Genomic DNA, 19,680 nt, shown 5'->3' on the forward strand with positions numbered 1-19,680 from the left:
GCGGGACCGGGGAGGGGGCGCGCCCGGGGGCGAGGGGTGGGGGAGGGACCCGGAGCAGCGGGGGCGGGAAGCAGTGGGGTCTTCGCTCCCCAGCCCCGGATCTGCCTCGGTAGGACGTATTCACGGTGGGCTCCGCGTGTCGCTGCAAAGCTGGCGGGACCGCGTGAGGACCCCCGGTGTCCCTGCGGTCCCCTCCGGCTTCGGGAGCCGCGCGGCGCGAAGGAGCCTGCGGAGCGGCGGGCCCCGCATGGGCGCCCCTCGTCGCCCCGACGGCGTCGCCGCTGCCGGCGCAGGAGCTGTGCGAGCGGCGGGCACGCCTTTGGGGACAGGCTGTGCTTTGTCGCAGCATGCCGTTATTCCGGGAGTCGGTCACAGGACAGGGCGCCGCGACGCACGGAGCAGCGAGGAGAACGCGATGGTGTGGGCGATGCTGCGCTTCGCGATGGCATCCGTGCCCAGTAGTAAAATGCAGCCACAGTAACAATTGGAATAAAGACCACGTACTGCACTTAGGTCGAAAAGCGAGAGTCGACGTTCGTTCGTATTTGCAAACTTGCCAAAATAATCGTACAGCGGGCAAGAGGTTTTCCAAGTAATATGATGGATTTCAAATATTTAGGTTGGTTTGGGAAAGAATTTTCTGAACTACAGCAGTGTAGTTCCCGGGTTTATAGAATGTTGTCAGGCACTACATCTGCATCTGCATTTTACTGCCAGCTCTTTATGACGTGTTCAGTTAATATAGACAAAATTATTCAATATCAGACTGACCATTGTGAGAGTTAACACGGGCTGAAATATGTGCTAATCATGTCCACTGCGCTTTAACTGTGAAGACCTTAAGTGGGATTTTTGGTAAAATTTTGTTTCAAACCGATTCTGAGGAATACTTTTGAGTTGTGTTGAAACTACTACATGAATTCAAACAAATAGTCTTTGAGTGGCAAGTAGCTTCTAGCCTGTTCTTTTGAAGAACATAAGAATGAGTTTGTTTTTAAAAGTAAGTTACTTTGATAGAGGAAATGGAATTCCTTAAGTAGACAGAGTTAAAAACATTGAACTCAAATATTTTAAGTTCTCCAACATCCATCGCTGTTAATAGAGCCGTGGAATATTTACCTACTTAATTATCTGTTTAAAGGATGAATTTATAAATGCAAGGAATATAATTTGATCAAAAAGCTGTTGTCTCTTTAAAAACTAATGTAAGGTGTGCTTTCTCAGTACCTAGGAAAGTGATAGGTAGTTTTGAAGAGTTTTGGTACCAAGTTATTCGTTTGATTTGCTACTATAGAAGATTCCATCTCCCTTCTTAATTGGTTCACTTGTTTATTAAGCTCCTAGGCCCTGTGCTAAATGCTTTACATGAATATCTCGTTTAATCTTCAGTTCAACCTTGTGGTTTAGGTTGGCCAAGGCCTTATTTTACACAGGAGAAACCCAAGGAGAAGGAGGTTAAGTAACTTGCCCAAAACCATATAGCTTATGAGTCCTGGGTCTGGGATTCAAATCCGCTTATATTTTATTCTAAAGCCCATGTTCTTTGCACTTCTACTAACCCTATCCAACAAGTTAGGTTGAAATTTTTGACCCATAGAAACTGCAGTTTCATATGACTCACCTAGTTCTTATAATCTAGGTGAGCTAGATCAGAGTTAAAGAGCAGTGAGAGGCAGTATTCATTTCCCTCGTATTCAATCCCTTATGGTTATAGCATTTGATCATAGCTGCTATGTATTGCCTTTTCAAGTATACATACTATCACTTCACTTCTCTGCTCGCAGTTCTTCAGTGGTTTTCCCCATCAGATGAAAAACCCAAAGATTTTACCAAGGCCTGTGAGCCCCCACGTGCTCTGGCCCGCTGCTGCCTCGCTGACCTTGTGTCCTCTCTTCCCCCAGTGCGCTGGGCTCTACCCCCTGGAATCCCTCCTGATCCTTAAACAGGCCAAGCATGCTTTCTACTCCAGGACTTTGCCCTTGGTGTTCCCTCCCCTTGCAAGCTTTTCCCATGTCTGCAAGCCTGCCTCCCACCCTTTCCCAGGTCTTAACAGAGAAGGCTTCCCTTACCACCCTATATAAAATAGTGCATGCTTGGATGCATGTGCACACACACATGTTCTCTGTTATTCTATCTGCCTACCGCCCCCCTTTAAATTTTTTCATAGCATTTGTTTCCACCTGATGTGCTTTATGGATAAATTTGCAACCTTCCCCGCCTATAAGCTCCATGACAGCGAAGACTATTTTTCTCTATGTGGAATTCCCAGCACATAGAACAGCACGTGGAACATATAGGCACTCACTAAAAATATGTTCAAAGAAGTATTAAGTACTCGTTATTCCCCAGGAACTGTGCAAAACCCTTAGCTACGTTATTTCTTTTGATCTGCACAGCAAACATTTGAGGTAGGCGTGAATAGCCAGATTTCAGAGGAGAGATGGCTGATGCTTAAGAGTAGTAGTACCTGGTCCCATTCAGGACAAAACTGGGTCCATGCAGGGTGATGCCTTTCACCGAGACAACTGCACTGTCTTCAGGTACCCACTGTATCCCTCCCCTTTCTTTCTCACCCTCCTGCATCAGGCGTTTTAGGTGTATGTTACACCATTAATTACCCAACACATGGTAAGTGCAATGAGGAATACTAAAATTCTTCGGGTACATCACTTGCCTTCGAAAAGCTCACACATCTAAAAATTAATGTGGAAAGACTCTTGTCACATTATTACAAGAGTATCAGCTTAACACAATTTACAACATACAGGTATATATGTATAGGTGATCCTCCAATTGAAGATTCTTATAATAACTTTTTTTCGCTGTGAAAAATTGTCATTTAATGTGTTGACACTAAAAATGGTTCTCCTCTAACATCAGTAATTAATCACGAGTAAAATGTTTTCTGTTCTCTTAAATTTGATCGGCTCTATTTGCTTATTGCTATTCTTGACATTTAAAATAGAAAATTATAATACTACAAAAATTTTTTTGTTTATAGCCAAGGAGTTCTTGCAGGAACTAAAATGTTTCTTAGACTTAAGAATCAATCTTTGATGGCTATTTGTCCCATATAGTCTTTTGAAAAATCTTAATCCTTACTTTTTCCAAAAAGGGAATGGAACTTTCCCAGTATCTTTGTAAAGTGAATGTTTGTTTATTGTCTTAAAAGACTTCTTATCTTTTTAAATTGTGAGGTAGCGCATCAGGTGCTATTTAAAAGGTTGAAAACGACACATTTTTGAATATGAATGTCTTTGTCAACAAATATTTAAGTTCCTATTATATCTAAGCACCTGTCATTAACCCTAAGGCACTTACGGGCTAAGCTGGGAGTTCATATCACAAACAAATGAAAAGTTAGCTAATAAAAATAGGTGCTAAAGACAAACTGCTCTAAGAATGGAAATGAGCACTGCCTTTCCAGGCCTGAAAGCCACAGCTGACCCACACAGGGAGGTGGGTTTGCGCTCTTCTTTAAGGAGAAGTCAAAGTGCTGAGGGAGGGTGCTGACAAAAGGCTGGAAAGTGGGAACGTACGGGACTGTAGGGGAGGAGTTTCTGTAAAGAAGAGCAGATGCCAGATTTTGGTTGGCCTCCAATGTCAAGCTAAAGTGTTAGTAAAGAAGAGCCTTGGGAATTTTTTTTTTTTAATACAAAGAAATGAATCAATAGAATAGTAACATAGATTCCTTTCAGTGGGGCATCGTTACATCTCTGAGTGCAAAAACAGCATTTGTAAAACCATGGGCACTGCTCTTCACGGCCCTTCTAGTGTTAATTGTACTGCCTTTTCAAACCACTACCCTGATGGCTGCAGACTCCCACTAATATTTAGCTTCCACCACTGTACAGGGGTTAACTGCTAACTGGTGGTGTCAGGTTTCTACTCATTTGACCCTAAATGAAACGTTAGAGGTAAGAACATTGTCAGCCAGGAGGCAGGCCTGGTGCCATGTAATCCGATCTGCATGCCATTTTAAACAGAAACTTTAACTAAAAAATAATTGTCTGTTAATTATACGAATATGAGAGTGAATTAAAAATGCATTTTGTTTTGATCAACTTTCAGACAGATTCATGGTTTTATAATTGCAAAACAATTTCCGTAGTGTTCCCGTGGACTGCGCTGATTTGTTGTTTTTTTCCTTCAGGATCTTGTTCCTTGACGATGAATCTGTGATTAGATTTTTTAACATGTTTAACGGATACTGTTTGATTCATAATCTATGCATTAGTTTTAAATAACTAACTGTGAGTAAACATTTTACAAGTAAGGGAAGTGCTTAGTCATGTCCCAGACATTTGATCAAATGTTGTTATCCTTTACTAGCATTTAGCTTATAGCCTAAATGTTGCATTTTTCCAGTAACTTCTGTGTATTCATGCTTTCTAAACAGAGTTCCTAGTGGGACCAGGCAGACAAAAAGAAGACTGACATTTATAGAGTCCCTACGCGCTGTCAGGCCCTTCAGTTATTATCTCAATGAATGCACAGCAGCTCTGAGTTAATTATTATCCCATTTTATAGTGAAGAAGCCGAGGCTGAGAGTTAGCTAAGTGATGTGACTCTGATGACACAGCTAGTAAATGTTGGGGACGACATTCAAACCAGACCTTCAACTCCTAAGCGATTTACAGCACACTGCTGGCCCTTCCATAGGTTAAATTTGGGTACCTTAAGAGCTATGTCTTTAAATGATTAAAATACTGTCATCTTTGAGTCTTTATTTTTTTAGTGTTCTAACCAACAGTTATGTTGAACCTTTTCAAACATTGTGCTCTTGTATCTAATTGAAATAGCATTCATGTCATGTAGACAAAAGATTGCTGTGCTGGGTATAAAAAAGCCTTATTAGTTCTATCACAATGACTGTGAAACACTGAGTAAGTAACTTAGTCTCTCTGAAATTGGAGCTAAGTGATCTTGGAAGTTTTTCAGAGTTCCAAAATTCCGTGATTCTGAATAAAATGTTCTCATCTATATCAGCAAATTGACTTTGTTTTAATGTAATTTCAGTGTCTAGGATAACCCTGTGCACAGATGGATAGTCATGTAATGGCAATAAGAAATGTATTTGAAAATCTCAGATGTCCAATTTTGTACTCTATACTGAAATTTAAAAAATACGTATTTAAGGATTTTTGTTTCCCTCAGGCAATACAATACGTTTGACTGAAAATTACATCTTTATAATTTCCAACAGGTTAAAACCAATCTTCTTCCTTTTTGTTTTATTTTTTTAACATATTACAACTTAATAAAAAGTGGGAGCGCCAAAAAATTGCATCTAGGGCTCCTACTGGAGAAACTTATATTAGGAAAGCATAAAAATTCCTTGGAGGGTAGAATCCAGGCCTCTTCCTCTTTCTGCTCTTTAAATGCTTTACAAATAGTCTACTTTCAATAGTTAGTTGTTTGAATGAATGAAAGAAGAAAGAAAGAAACACATAGACATACTTAGGCTCTAGGGAGGGCGAGCAGCTGTGTAAGCTGCTCACAGCCGAGAATACTTACTTGAGTAAATAGTAGCATCTGAAAATCCAAAAGATTTCTTTGCCTTCAGTGACATAGAGAAAACAGAAGGGGACAGTGGGGCCTGGCACTGTGGGAACAGCTTTCTGCAAGGTGATTCACTGGTTCCTGGGAAGTATTTTGGAGCATGAGATATGCCTCACTCTGCAAGAAATGTATATCCCATTGGGATGACAGGGTCAGAGCACACCTAGTCCCTTGAGTCCCCAACAGGTCAGAAAATGAGGATCTCTTGTTTTAATATTAAAGGAGCTTGTATAACAATGAGATTGTATCAGAATTACTTTACTACATATTTAGATATAAGATGAAAAGCAGTTATTCGGAGCACTGACACTCAACTAGTGCTCACCGCTTCAGCTTTGTCACTTTTAAGTTTTGAACTATTTCCACACCACTCACAGAGCATAGTTCCTCCTCTTAGCAACACCTCCCAGCCTTCTCCCAGAGCCCCCAGGAATGCCCCCAAGCCAGCAGCCGAAGGCACAATGCCCAGCGCTCTGCTCCCACCCAGGCTGCAGCCACTCGGGTTATTTGAGCTCCTGCTGTACCAATTGCTAAGAACATTTTAAATATTCCCTCTATTTGTGTCAGCTGATTTACAAATTCAGAACGTTGTTTACTTCATATCTTCATGTCCATTAAACCTGAGTTTACTAGTTTTTACTGATTGCAACAAAAATGGATAACTTTTTATCTAAAATATGTGTAGGTTCAATATCCAAATTTAGAAAGAAGATTTCTGAAAATCATGTTTGCCCGGTTACGATGAAATACCAAAGCCTTCAGTTTTACTTTCTATTTTCCAACAAATAATGTTTTAATAAACAGGTTGTCACCAGAGCTGAAAAATGATTACTCCTCCCCCTTAGGGTAAACCCTTCATATTTCACACCAAAGAGGTGCTTCCGTTCTGCTCTCCCCCAGTCCTCCATAGCCATTCATGTTCCTTTGCTGAATTGCACAAGTAATACTGATGATGTCAGCATTTACTATTTCCTAATTATTCTGTCCAAGCCCTTCTGTAAAAATGTGTTACAGTTACATTTTATAGATCTTCAAGGGCCACCAACTTGATTAACTGACATTAATTACACTGTATTTTTCTCAATGTCCATTGGTAGTAAGCATCATTTTGTAGATGGAAATAAAATGTAGCATTCTGAAATGAGGAACACTTTTTGCGTAACAGTTCTAAAATGGGTGCCCTATATTTGTAGTGTGAGCGTGGAATTAAGTAGTAGTGGGGAATTGCATGCTGCAGCTGTGACAGACGGTGGGATCGGGCTTTCCTCTTGCTAGTATCATTTCTCTTTCCAGGTAAAGCTATTCAAGGAGCAGAAAGAATGTGAGGGGGGAATCAGGAACACTAACGTGTTAAATTGTGAAATGAGGAAAGAGAAAAAAGACTTGGGTTCACAGAATTCAAAGACAGCCCTGTAAACTGCCCCATCTGCTGACATGCCACCAATAATCCTGCTCCCCCTCCAGTACCAGCTTCCTCTCTGGCTGGCTGGCTGAGGGGGACAAAGGTGGCAGGCCCTTCTATGCATGAGGTTCCTTAACCTCTAGGGACCCATAGCCAGACTTGACTTTCTCCTCTCCCTCAGCTGACCAGATTTCAACATTTCAGCTAGTCCGGTGCCTCATTTTATGGAGACACACCTTCCCTTAATCAAATGGCCAAACCAGGCCCTGTCACTCAATGTGGGGGCAGGGAGCAGATACTAAGTGGGGACAGTAGTGGCTGGCTCAGCACTGAGCCTGGTAGGGGAAGGAGGCCTTTCATCTCTAGGCTCAGACAATTGGTGTCTAATAAGTACTTCCTTCGGCTCTTTGAAAATGTGAAATAATAATACCTTAGCCCCACTACATAACCACCTGCCAAGCCATAGAAATGCTTTGGTCACAGATATGTAGATGAATTATCTTTAAACCCAAGCAGTGAAACAAAGTCCTAAAACATTTATCCTGAAGAGTTGGCTGGTGCCTGGAGGAGGCAGCTGAGCACAGGGCAGCAGCTAAGGAGGCCCCGGGTTCATATTCTCAGCCCTGCCTCTTACCAAAGCTACAGAAACTACCTTTGCCTCTTTCTTCTCACATGTAAAATAGGAGAATGTGACCTAAGGATGTTGTCAGGATTATGGAGTGAATAACATGAAGTGCCTAGCAAAATCCCTGGCACTCAGTAAGCTTTCAGTATTGTTTTTAAAAACAGTATTGTTTTTAAAACTGAAAAGAGTAAGGCCTGGATATAGCTCATATTTATCAATGCACATGGGGTTTGGAATGTGTGTAAATACCTTATTTACGTTGATACTGTATCCACAAAGCTCAAAAGTAATTAATCATCAGTTTCCTGCCGCTTCCTATTGCACAAACTATTTCCTGTTCCCAGGACTGCTGACACTAGGAAGTAAAAGGACAAATAACTTGATGAAAAGGAGCCTTGATCCCAGGCTGGCTGTGTTGTCAGCAGCAACAACGGTTGATCCAAAGCTGCTGGCCCAGGGCCTCCAGGCTCTTCAAGACCCGGTTTTCAGCTCCCGGACAGTAGAAACAGCTCTGTAGCAGTGGGGCAAATGTGGCCAAGAAGAAACTGCGTCCCTGCATTCCTGCCCTCTGAACAACTGAGCTGGCAGATAGCAGAGGCGCCTTGGGAGAGCACATCCTCTGGAGGGTCCAGGACCAGAGTGGACAGGCACACACCCTACCACACTTGCAGGAGCTCCCACAACAACTGCATTGATCCCATTATTCTGTTCAAACACTGACAGTTGTGGGCTGACCCAGGGTTTGAAATGTGATGTCCAAGCAACTGTTGGGCTACATTAGCCTGGTTCAAGGGCTTCTTCCAATCTCTGGCTCAGGCAGCTACAGCCAGCACACACAGGTGAGGGAAGGAGCAGGGACATCTGCCCCACCTGCCCACTCAGCAAAACCATGCTTTCTTCCTGTCTCAACAGACATTTGGTAAGTAAAGCAATGAGCGCTCCCCCTTCCCCACTAACTTTTGTTTTTTGTTTTCTGGAGGTTATTTTGGTGAGGAAGATTGGCCCTGAGCTAACATCTGTTCCCAATCTTCCTCTGTTTGCTTGAGGAGGATTGTTGCTGAGCTAACATCTGTGCCAATTCTCGTCTATTTTGTATGTGGGATGCTGCCACAGCATGGCTTGATGAGCAATGCATAGGTCTGCACCTGGGGTCCAAACCCATGAACCTCAGGCTGCCGAAGCAGAGTGCACAAACTTAACCACTATGCCACCAAGCCTGCCCCCACCACCGACGTTTAAAATCAGATACCATGGGAAGAAATTACTCATGTTTTGAGGAGCTTAAAATCTGAGAGTGGTGGGAGGAGACAAATGTACCTACACTCACAAATGGCTTCTGCAGGTCAGTTTCATGAGATTGCAGATGAAGCAACAAGGAGATCACGACAGCTCTAGGTCCCCAGGGCCTTTCCTGAGGTGAGCTTGATCTATCCAAGTGAACCCCTGGAAGTCTCAGCTTTGGCAAGACCAGATCCCAGAGACCAGGATTTCCATTGCCCTGGATCTGTCACCACTGGCCAGCCCCCAGGCCACCATATAGCCTCAGAAAATTTGCCAATGGAACCAAAATTTTCTCTCAGTGGTTTTCAAGGTATCAAAGTGGTTTTCAGAGCATCATTTCAAAATTAAGCCCAAGACACACAATTAAATCAAGATAACTGAAAGGAAAAAAGAATTTTCAAATAATCAGTTTTATAATTATGAGTCTGGCTTCACAGTGAATCACATATCCATTATAATACTAATGTTGAACAAAATTTACATTTGCATGGTATGTTTTGTTGTTACCAAAGGATGATACGTTATCACTAGATCTCTGGGGGCGTGATTCACTCTGAACTATTCATTGAATCCCTGACATCACAAGGGCTCGATGAGAATTTTCCTCTTGATAGGTCTTTTTACAAAACTGGCTTCTTGCAACTTGTATGCAACAATTATGTACCAAGTGAGGGTAATGCTATGAACTACAGCAAAAACCTTGAATCACTTATTTTTACAACAGATTTTCCCAAGGCAAAATCTTTGACATGTCCTTGAGCTGTCATGGGAATGACACAAATCTGAGCTCAGGCCTTGGCCCTCCCTCATGGTGTTTCCCCTCCCCTATTCCGTCTCAAGTTCAAGAGCTCTCCTCACTGCCTGACTCCTCTCATTCTCTCTGTCCTCTTGGTCAGAGGGTCATTTCCTACCAGCCCAGCAGCTTCTCCACACAGAGTGTTGGAGGCAACATGGGTTACTTTATTTTTGAAACTTGCTGCTGTGATGTGATAGAATTTTTATTTATAACATAATGTGTGCATATTAGCACCGTGATATGTATTTCCCATGACCTGGTTCTTAATGTCTATCATCGAACTTCCTGGATGGGAAACTCTGCTGGCATCTTAATATAGCTTTTAAAAAATGCTGAGCATATAAAATTAATCATTGTTGTTTATCCTTCACTTGACACCGTGTTCAGCAGTCACCACTTTGCACAGCAGTCATTAACGATGTCATTCTAGGAAAGGAAGTAAAGGTAAACTGCATGAGGAAGAAAAGAACACAAGGAAAAAGTTTCCAAAAGGCAAATTTGCTAGGAAGTTAGCTTAATAGTTGCATTTTTTAAATTCTAAACAAAAAAAACACTACTCCTTGCCTGCTAGCTCAATTTTAGCTCATCTGTCTCTCAACCCCAAAGTGTTATGTGGCTTTAGTCTTCCTATATGTCCTAAAGTTCAGGTTGGTCCCAGGTGGCTTGAGAGAGTGTTCAGATTCTGTGCTCTGTTTGAAAATTGTTTGCAAGATCTGCATTGCTGAAGTAAAGATCCTGGTTTCTGTATAATGTTAACCAAAGAAAAATATTAGAAAACATTTCAGAGAATAAAAAAAAGAGTCCTTGGACCTGTCATTTATTTTTAATTGGAATTGAATTAAATAAGTGGTTAACTTCACAAAACTGAGAAATACTGCCATTCACGATCTATTTTCCCTCTTTAAGAGTCAGAAGGAGGCCTCGGATCTGGGGAGAAAATCTTCGGGCTCATTAAACCTCACAGTTTGTTCTACCTGGACCTCATCTGCCCAGCTACAGGAGCTTCCATGGCCCAGCAGTTTCCACCGAATAGTTCAGGAGCCAGTGTTCACTCTTTGCAATGGTGAGCCTCCAGTGATTTCAGCTGTCAAGTGTCGCTGATCCCCAGATTCCTACGAAGGACATAGGCAAAGCTTGTAGTCTTCCCTTCCGAATTTAATTTAAGCTGCATGTGTAATAGAGGTAAGTGCATGCACTGGCTTCCCTCTAATGCTGACATGAGATTCTGGATGACACAGATCCTTCTTGGGTCTGAGAGTTCAGTTCTAGAAGTAGCCAAAGAATCGTGTCAACCCACTGCACCCCCTGTATCCCAGGCCAGCCACCATCCCCTAGCCGCTCAACCCTACCTGTTTCCCTTCCTCCTCGCCAGCCCCTGGCAATTGGGGCTGCTCACTCCTCCTTCCCAGCTCCTCCCACAGTTTCTCCCCGGGCTCTCCTCCGTGGGCCCACTACAGGACACACATGGCTTCCTCCACCCCTCTTTATCCCCACTGCCTCCAAAACAAACACAAATTAGAGAAAAGGACACAGGAGTTTTACTTGTAGAAAGGTCAGAGTTCTGTTCTATAGAGTTCTATAAAATTACAAACATTGAGAAATTACAAGGTTGCTAAAGAATCTCAGAAAAATCCAGCAGGTGTTCCCAGGGCCTGACCTCATTTACATTTCAATGGAGACCTGGTCAACCATTGGGAATATTTCCCAAACATTCTTATAAATTGTTCCTGTAGAGGTCCTTGAGGCACCTTCTCTGTACCTGGGGGGTGCGCCCTAGCTCCTAGGGATCCAGGCCCAATCTCTGATCCTTTGACAAAGGAGTCCCTTGTCCTCCCCCTCCAAGGCTTCTCATGTGGGCTCAGGGCTACTTGTTCTGACATTGAATTTGCCACCGTGGTCCCTAATGTAGCATCTCCTGGTTGAGGTCTTGGGGATCTCTCCTTCCTGCTGCTCCTCCCACACCCAAGGCTTCCCCACTGGGCCGTTCTTCACTGATCTAGCACTTGCTTCTCTGCTCCTTCTGGAGGTCTCCTTGCTTCTGGCATAGAACAGGATGTGGGTCTCCATCATTGAATTAAAGCTGGCCTGGTGAGGTGATATGATGTTGAAAAGCTCTGGCTCTGCTGTAACATTGGGCAGACAGCTTGATTTCAGCAACCCTCAGTTTTCTCAGCTGCAAAATGAGGATACTGATAATACCCACTTTATAGTGTTACTATGAGGATGAGTCAATGATTTTAAAGCCCTTAGCATATGCCTGGAGTGTAGCGATTGGTCAATGTATATTGGCTATTATTATAATTATCATCAACACCCAGTTAGCACTTTTAGATGGCCTGCTCTGTCATGCACGATGTGAGGCTCTGAGGATACAAAGTGAGTAATCATTTCCGCCTTCAGGAAATTTGCAGTGTGGCAAAGGGGGCAAGTAAACCAAACATTGCAAAGCAGTGGGCTATCTTTCAATGGGATTCTGCTGGAAGTCTTTCAGGAACATTGAGCAAGGAGCAACTAACTCCACCTGAGGCCAAGAACAGGGGAAGGGTGTGCAGATCATGGTGGAAAGGTATTCTTGCTCGGGCAGGTAATGTGTACAAGGAGGGGTGAAGGCTGGTCCTGCCCTTGCATCAACATGGCTGGTTCAACAATTGCCTGAATTTAATGAACAGATCCCAACTCCCCAGGGGCCCTGTAGACTCAGGAAGAAAGAGCCTTCTGGAGCCTGTGTCTATGGACACTGTCCCTCAGCCTCCAGCTAGGCCTCCAGATGAGCCTTCATCCAAGATGCTATGCTTACCCTGAGAAATAGTTTAATAATCCTACTTCCACTGATTGTGTTTCCCTTGTGACCTGCATGACCTAGACCTTTACAAACATCATCTCAATTAGTCTCCCCAACAACCCTGTGTGGTCAGCCTGTCTTGTGACAAATCCTGGCTCCAACAATTTCTAGTTTCGCAACCTTGGACAAGTTAAGTGACCTCCCTGTGCCTGTGTTTCTTCATCTTCCAATGAGGATGCTCATCCCACCTCCCAGGTTGATGAGAGGACTATGTGAGTTAATATATGCAAAGCTCTTCAAACAGCCCCTGGCACATAGTATGAACTTGATACTGCTATTATTATGCCACTGCAAGTGCCTCTAGTTTTGGACCCATTTGCAGAGTGGTAGAGACTGATGAGGCAAAGATTGATAGCGGTTCACCAAAACACATTCCCTCTTCTTCCAGGACACACAGCTAGTCTACATTTCCCACTTCTTCTGAAGTTAGGCGTGGCCATGTGACTGAGTTCTAGTCGACAGAATATGAGCTAAAGTGATGTGTACCCCTTCCAGGCCAAGCCCATAAATGCCTCCTATGTCCTCTAGCATTGCCCGTCCTACTGAGGCCAGCTGGAATGGAGACTTGTTGAAGATGACTGCCTGGAGAAAGGCCATTTTGCAGACCTCTTCACTTGCACAGTTCTGTTACCTACATAGGAAACCCACTTTTATTGTATTGAACTAGTACGCGTGTGGCTGGCATCCCAGCCCATCCTTACCAATACAACTCACGTATACTGAGCTCAATGAAGGATCAATTTCTCAGTGAACTGTTGGAGCTATAGTTGTCTACCCAGCATGTTTTCCCTTCCTCCTCCTCCTTTCCATGAATGCCCTCTCTTGTTTTGTGGGAAATCTAGTGTGACTTTAGTGTGGCTTAACACCTCCACCACCACTGGCAGGCATGTACACAAGACTCCATGTCTTTCCAGGATAGCCATCTGACCCAGGGCAGGCTAATCAATCATTGCCACCACTCCTCTGAAACTTTAGGAAAACAGGGATGTCTTTTTTTTTGGTGGGATTGCTGGTGTCTAAGGACAAACATATTTTAGGGATACTGTGGCCATGGTGGTATTTACCACATGGGAAGAGCCTGCCAAGGAAAAATGCCAACATGGAGGAGAGCAGAGCCACTATGGAAGAACGTTCCTTACGACATCGTTTGAACTCCTATATTCATTATGTCTGATTCGTATTTCCCCATCCCCTCTGTCAGTGAACCTCCTTTTTGGTTAAGGTAATTAGAGCTAGTTCTCCCCTTCTTTGGATCTGCAGGTTTCCAGTTTACCAGCTCTGCCCCTTCCTCCAGTTCCCTTGGGCCTCTGGTTCCACACACTCTCTCCCCTCCCCCAACACCTGCCCTGAGAGCCATCTTGATAATCCTACCTTCACATTATATAAGATATTAAAATTCCTTAAATAATGAGTGGCATTAACAGGCATGACTTCCACTGAGGGAAGAAGAGTATTGGTCACTCACACGTGGTCTCAACTGATAGTGCTCATTCTTAGGGAGGGAGCCTGGCTGTATGTGCTACGAAACAAGATCCCATTAAAACAAACTCAGTGGGACTGCCCGCATTTTATTTTTAATTGCACTGAACATTTATTAAAGATTTCTTAAAGTAAGTGGTGAATTTAGGGGTTGGGAAATTCTTGCAAATTTCCTCCAGGATATGTTGCCTTCTAATGGAATTTGACCGATAATACTTGGATATGTTTTTCATTTAAAGCAACATAGTTGCAACCCCAGAGATTTGGAAAAGCGTAATAACAATATGAGTTAATTTTTAGTTAATTATACAGGTTAGGCTCCCAGCCTTCACTTTAGTCTCTTGGTCAAGTACAGTGCATCTCCCACTATTTGGTGGAATAGTTCTATAAAATATGTATTCCATTTGTTTTGTCTCAAATAATAGCAGGTATTACAAGGCTTTTATCTTTGAATTTTATTTTGAAATTCTTACTTGGGTAAACCAATTCCTTAAAAAAAAAAAATGGAGAATTTTCAAATGCTACTAACCTTTTCACTCTCATTTTCTTTCATTCTGGTGAAAATCAGACTGGCCATTTGACACTCAGTTTTCTTTCCCCATATTGATTTCCAGACTTTGAATTCATCAGCTCTCACTTGGGAGCAAAGACTTTTCTGACTTTATCTCATTTCTTTATCTTTACCTTCCGTCACTCTCACTTGCTCTGCACGCCCCAACCCCTCTAAAATCAAGTGCTGGGAGTTCTAACTCCATGGAGAGTCTCTGGGAATGGCGTTTTTTAAGATCTTGTTGATGCTGGGGGAGGGGAGATTCAGGAGTTATTGTTTAATATGTACAGAACTTCTGTTTGGGATGATGAAAAAGTTCTGGAAACACGTGGTGGTGATGGTTACACAACATTGTAATTGTCATTAATGCCACTGAACTGTATGCTTAAAAATGGTTAAGATGGTCAGTTTTATGTATATTTTGCCACAATAAAAAAAATCTTGTTCATACGTCCCTTCTTGTATATTTCCATACATCACTAAATATAGATGCATCACTCGTATGGATAGCAGCAACTAAGAAGAATGAATAAGTCAGTCAAATATGAAGTGCAAAGCAATTTCATTCCTTAAAAAACTACAAGATAGAACAAAGCATCCACATCTTTTGCCAGCTGTCTTTGGAAAACTGCTCTGTTTGCTCATGCGCAGAAAAAAGCCAAGCCTGCGACGGTATTGACAAGAGCAAGATGAATGACCCCCTGGAGACCATAGGGTTTGTATTCGAGTTTCCATCACCTTTTCATCCTTTTGTCCCTCTTTTCGATTCACATGCAGATTAACCCAGACCAACTCCTCTCTAAATACGGTTTTTCACTCTAGTTTGGAAGGTAGGAGCATCTAAATATTTATGAGGCTTTTTCTCCCTGGTTTATGATGCACTCTTGTTGGATGTTGAGGAATTACGTTAATGAATGCGTGCCTGCACACACCGACACAGAAACCAGGCAAAGGGAAAACACACACACACACACACACACACACACACGCACCGCTTTGTCGGCGCTCACCAAACAGTTCCCATGAAAAGGAAGAAAAGAGAGAGGGGGAGGAAGAGAGATTTCAAATCCGTTGCCAGGAGAGAAATAAATTGTACAGCTCAACACAAAAGCAAGAACAAAGTTTCATCTTTGCTTTCTGGAGCTGCAAGTGTAACTGTTGTTTCAAGTCAGTACAAATGTGAGATAAAACATGCCGAATGAAAAATGAGAACTGGCTGGCCTGGCTCTTCCCAGTGATGAGAAAAATTAAGGACAGGGTTTCAATATCGGAAGTAAATAGTTTATTAGAAAACAGAGGACTAACCAACATTTTCTTTTAAGCAATCCCTTTACACATGTTCCTTCAATACAGATTATTTAGGTCTGAATCCATAAAAGGGTGTCAGGGTTTTTATTGTACTGGCCAAATATACTGTCTTTTTTTCCTCTGTCTTCTCAAGGCCTTGTGGTTACTGTTTTCATTATGCTAGCTAAATCCACTTTAAAGAGAATTCACCCTAAATGTGTTTGCATGAAATTATATCTAGTTATGGCTTAGACTATAAATCATCTTTAATTATAGGTAATCTTTATGATGTTTTAATAGATAGAATAATATATTAGCACACTGGAACTGAAATGCAGACATATTAATGGCCTTAATATCACCCTGCCAGAAACAGTCATCTTTCCAACCTTTAATCATCTTCCCTTCCCTTCTGTTCTCCGGTGAGCACAGAATGCCAGAGCAGTCGGTCAGGTCCCTGCTCACAAAGGGTGAGGTGGCTCTGTAATTATCTTTAATATTTGTGCATCAGAATGTTAGGTTTAAAAGCATACTTTTTTTTCTTTTTAAAAAACTATTACCCCTCAACTGATATACAAAAAGACTAAGGTTGTGTTTGTTATTTTCAAAAATTCTTGCTGGATTCAAGAAATAACTTAGCCTGGCTCTCATCACCTATCTTCATAGGGTACCAAAAAGGTTGAGAAATCCTACCTCAGACTTCACATGGCCCACACTGCTGCTCTAGCTGAAGGGAGGGAAGGTAGAAAGGAAACCTCCAGCTTCCCTTTCAACATGCAGGAAGCTTCCCTACACATTTTTGTGACAAACTCAAAATTGGTTGTTGATTATTAATTTTTTTTGTTTATTTCACATTAAAGTATAGAATGTGCTCTCCTACTTTCCACTCCCAAAAAATAAATAAACCTGGTTACTTGATTTTTTCTTATTTGAAGTCCAAATAATAATTGCCTCCAGTCTATTTATGTAACTAACGTTATAATCTAAGCATTACATATTCTTAGTTTATAGCCAGGGTGTCTTTAAATCAGTTTCATCAATAAAAACTAAGACAAAATGTTCACACAAATTTTTAATAGTCTTTTGTCTGATACGCCGACAGGAAATTGTATTTGCCCAGCATCATTTCATGGTCATTTGTTACTTACTTGTCTGAATGAATAGGCACTTGGCTATATCTAAGTTTAGAGAAAACGCTATCTAGATTTTAAAGAAAAATTTAGTGAAAGTTCACAAAATTGTTCCAAATTCCCCCAGAAAAAAAAAAAGCATTGCTTGGAAGGTATTTCAGAAAGGCATTTTGTAGAAAACTTGGGAAATCAGTGCAAATATTCAGTAAGAGTTTTTAAATAAATGTTGCATGGCTTTGATCAAAAAAATTAAATGTACACATGCACAGTTTAGTCATCAACTTATGCACAAATAAATATATATATGCAGACATCAACAGAACTCTTATCTCTTGATGGTATATTGCTCAAGCCCAACTTATGTCCCATACTTCAAGCTGCTGCAGGCTCTGCTCTCCCCTAAGAATGCCTAGTGAGAAGGAGCCACCCCACACCCATCTCCAGGTCTAGGCTGAGACTGGCATCGTACACTTTGACTGGGACAGGAAGCAGTAGGGCTGGTCTTGCATATAGGTCTCAATAGAGGGCCAGCATCTGCCTTGTGTAAGATGAAGGTCTCTGAGAAAGATCTTCCTTGACTAAAAATAGATCGTTCCTCCCCAGTGTCCTTTACTTCTTAGAATTCTTATTAGTTATAAGCCTCTAAAAAACATGTATGTTTCCTGGGATGATGTCATCAGTAGTTAAGCTCTGATTGAAATTAGTGTATTGGATTAACCTTAGCAGAGAAAGAGGGAGAGAAAAAAGACTGTAATTGAAAACACAGAATACACAAAAGGAGGAAAATATCCGACCTTTGCAACAGTTCCTGTAGAGGAACATGCTAGAATGTACTAGAATGTGCTAGAACAGGGTTCCCTGGGAGGCTAAAATACATTTTTGCAGTGGAGGAGAGACTAGCACCTAAAGGAGACATCTATCAGGGTGGAGGAAGCTGAAGACAAACTTTGCACAGTGTGGAAGTTTGTCCAGGAAAATAAACTATGTTTTTACCTCTAAAATTGGAAACTATGTCTTAATGATATGATCCACTGTAAACAAAGCAAAGAAAAAGACATTCCCATACACCAATGATAATACTAGAAGTTGGTAAAAGATTTTTGCAAGGCAATTTGATGACATATATCAAAAGATTTATAATTTTTTATGCCTTTGGGCTGTATTTTACTTCTGGGAATTTATTTTGTATAAATAATCATAGATGGACAAAGATAGCAATATTCTTATTTCTAATGAGGATTTAGAAGAAAGAACTTTTGTTTTACTATTATTTCTTTTGTTTTATTATTTTATTTTATTATTTTTGCTTAGCTATATTTTCTCTGATAAACATGGATTAATTATGTAATAAGAAATTGGCAATAAAATTTGTTAAGATAAAAAGTTTGTCCACAGTGAGTAAGCTCCTATTCCGGTGTCACAGAAATGCTCAGGTCCCAGGATGTATGGAAAACCTTGTGCAGATACTCTTAAGCCAGAGCTTTTCCTGACATCAAAACAAAACATGCAAAATGTCAGCAAAATAGTTATGTTTTGAGACCTGTAGACAAAATTTGTTTTAATTAATTCAAATATATATATATTTCTGAAAAGTTTATAATTTCTCACTTGCTTTTTGAAATACAACTAAATACACGCAAAATATAGGCAACACTTAGCAACTTCATTACCATGGTGTGTCATGCAAGTAGGAAAGCATTGCAGAACATTATCTTTTCTCAAACCAGAACCAATCTGAATTAGTATTAAAACAGCGATGAATAAATGAAAATATCTATATGAAGTCTTAACTCAGAACTGAAATATTAAAAACGACAGTTTTGTATTCAGTCTCATTTTTCACAAGGGTTTATCTCACGGTATGATTTTTGTCTCTCAAACATTTTCAAATACTTGATTCTTGAAACCTTCATGCAACTCATTGCAAAGTTTAAAAATACTGCCGATTTCAGAATGTTTACTCGTAGTTCTCAAACATGATATGAACCCACAGATCAGCCCCGAGCTGTTTTCATGGAATCACTGGGAGTGGCTGCTCTTACACATTGTGATATTTTTCCAACCTAAAACTGTTATTGCCTTACACCAAGACACATGCTTCACAGCTGAGCCTAAATCCAAATTGAATTTAGAAGTTTTCTGGCTAACTGCCAAATTCAAAACTTCCCTGATCTGCCTTCCCCTGTTCTCCGACAGTATGTTCATGTACTGACTGGTTTGAAAATCGCTGTTTTGTAAATAGCTGGTTTACCGTCCAAGAAGTATTCACACAATGAAATAGTCATTTTATTTTGTCCGTATAGACAACCAGTCAACTGAGTGGAAAAAAGCAAACATTTTCTTTTTAATATTCGAGTTGACTTACTCAATTGCATGGTTTGTTTGTATTGGTTAGTCATTGAGTTATCTACATAGTTGAATCTTCAATCTGAATTTTCATAATCTAAGCAAGAATTCCCATTGGAATTGGGTAATGTTTTAAGTTATGATCATATTACTGTAATCAATATTTAAGCATATGGTTAATTGGAACTAATATTGAGTCGCAAATGTTTCAGGTGGGAAAACTCCAGAGATTTTATCGTGGCCAGTGGCTATTAAAGAGCCCTGGGTTTCTGTGTTTCCTTCCCTGACCCCTCCAATGACAAAAGTTCCACTGTTGACAATTTTCTATGTTGGATTTCTTAACAACAACAACAAAAATACAGCTTAAAAACCAATAATAC

General features: G+C 41.2%; 1 long non-coding RNA gene across 3 annotated transcripts in view; it reads left to right on the plus strand.

Moving 5' to 3' along the window:
- The first annotated feature begins 7,419 nt into the window (after positions 1 to 7,419).
- LOC106782916 (uncharacterized) overlaps positions 7,420 to 19,680 on the plus strand; it is a 31,253-nt gene continuing 18,992 nt past the window's right edge. The window contains exons 1-3 of one of the 3 annotated variants that reach the window (XR_011434420.1): positions 7,420 to 8,508; positions 10,573 to 10,848; positions 15,027 to 15,252. This is a non-coding gene — a long non-coding RNA (uncharacterized lncRNA). Of the gene's footprint in view, positions 8,509 to 9,566; positions 10,849 to 15,026; positions 15,253 to 19,680 lie in introns of those variants that run through there. The other 2 variants (XR_011434421.1, XR_001380317.3) reach the window with 2 other exon arrangements.

Source organism: Equus caballus, chromosome 31 (genome assembly GCF_041296265.1).
Source record: "Equus caballus isolate H_3958 breed thoroughbred chromosome 31, TB-T2T, whole genome shotgun sequence".
NCBI classification, from domain to species: domain Eukaryota; kingdom Metazoa; phylum Chordata; class Mammalia; order Perissodactyla; family Equidae; genus Equus; species Equus caballus.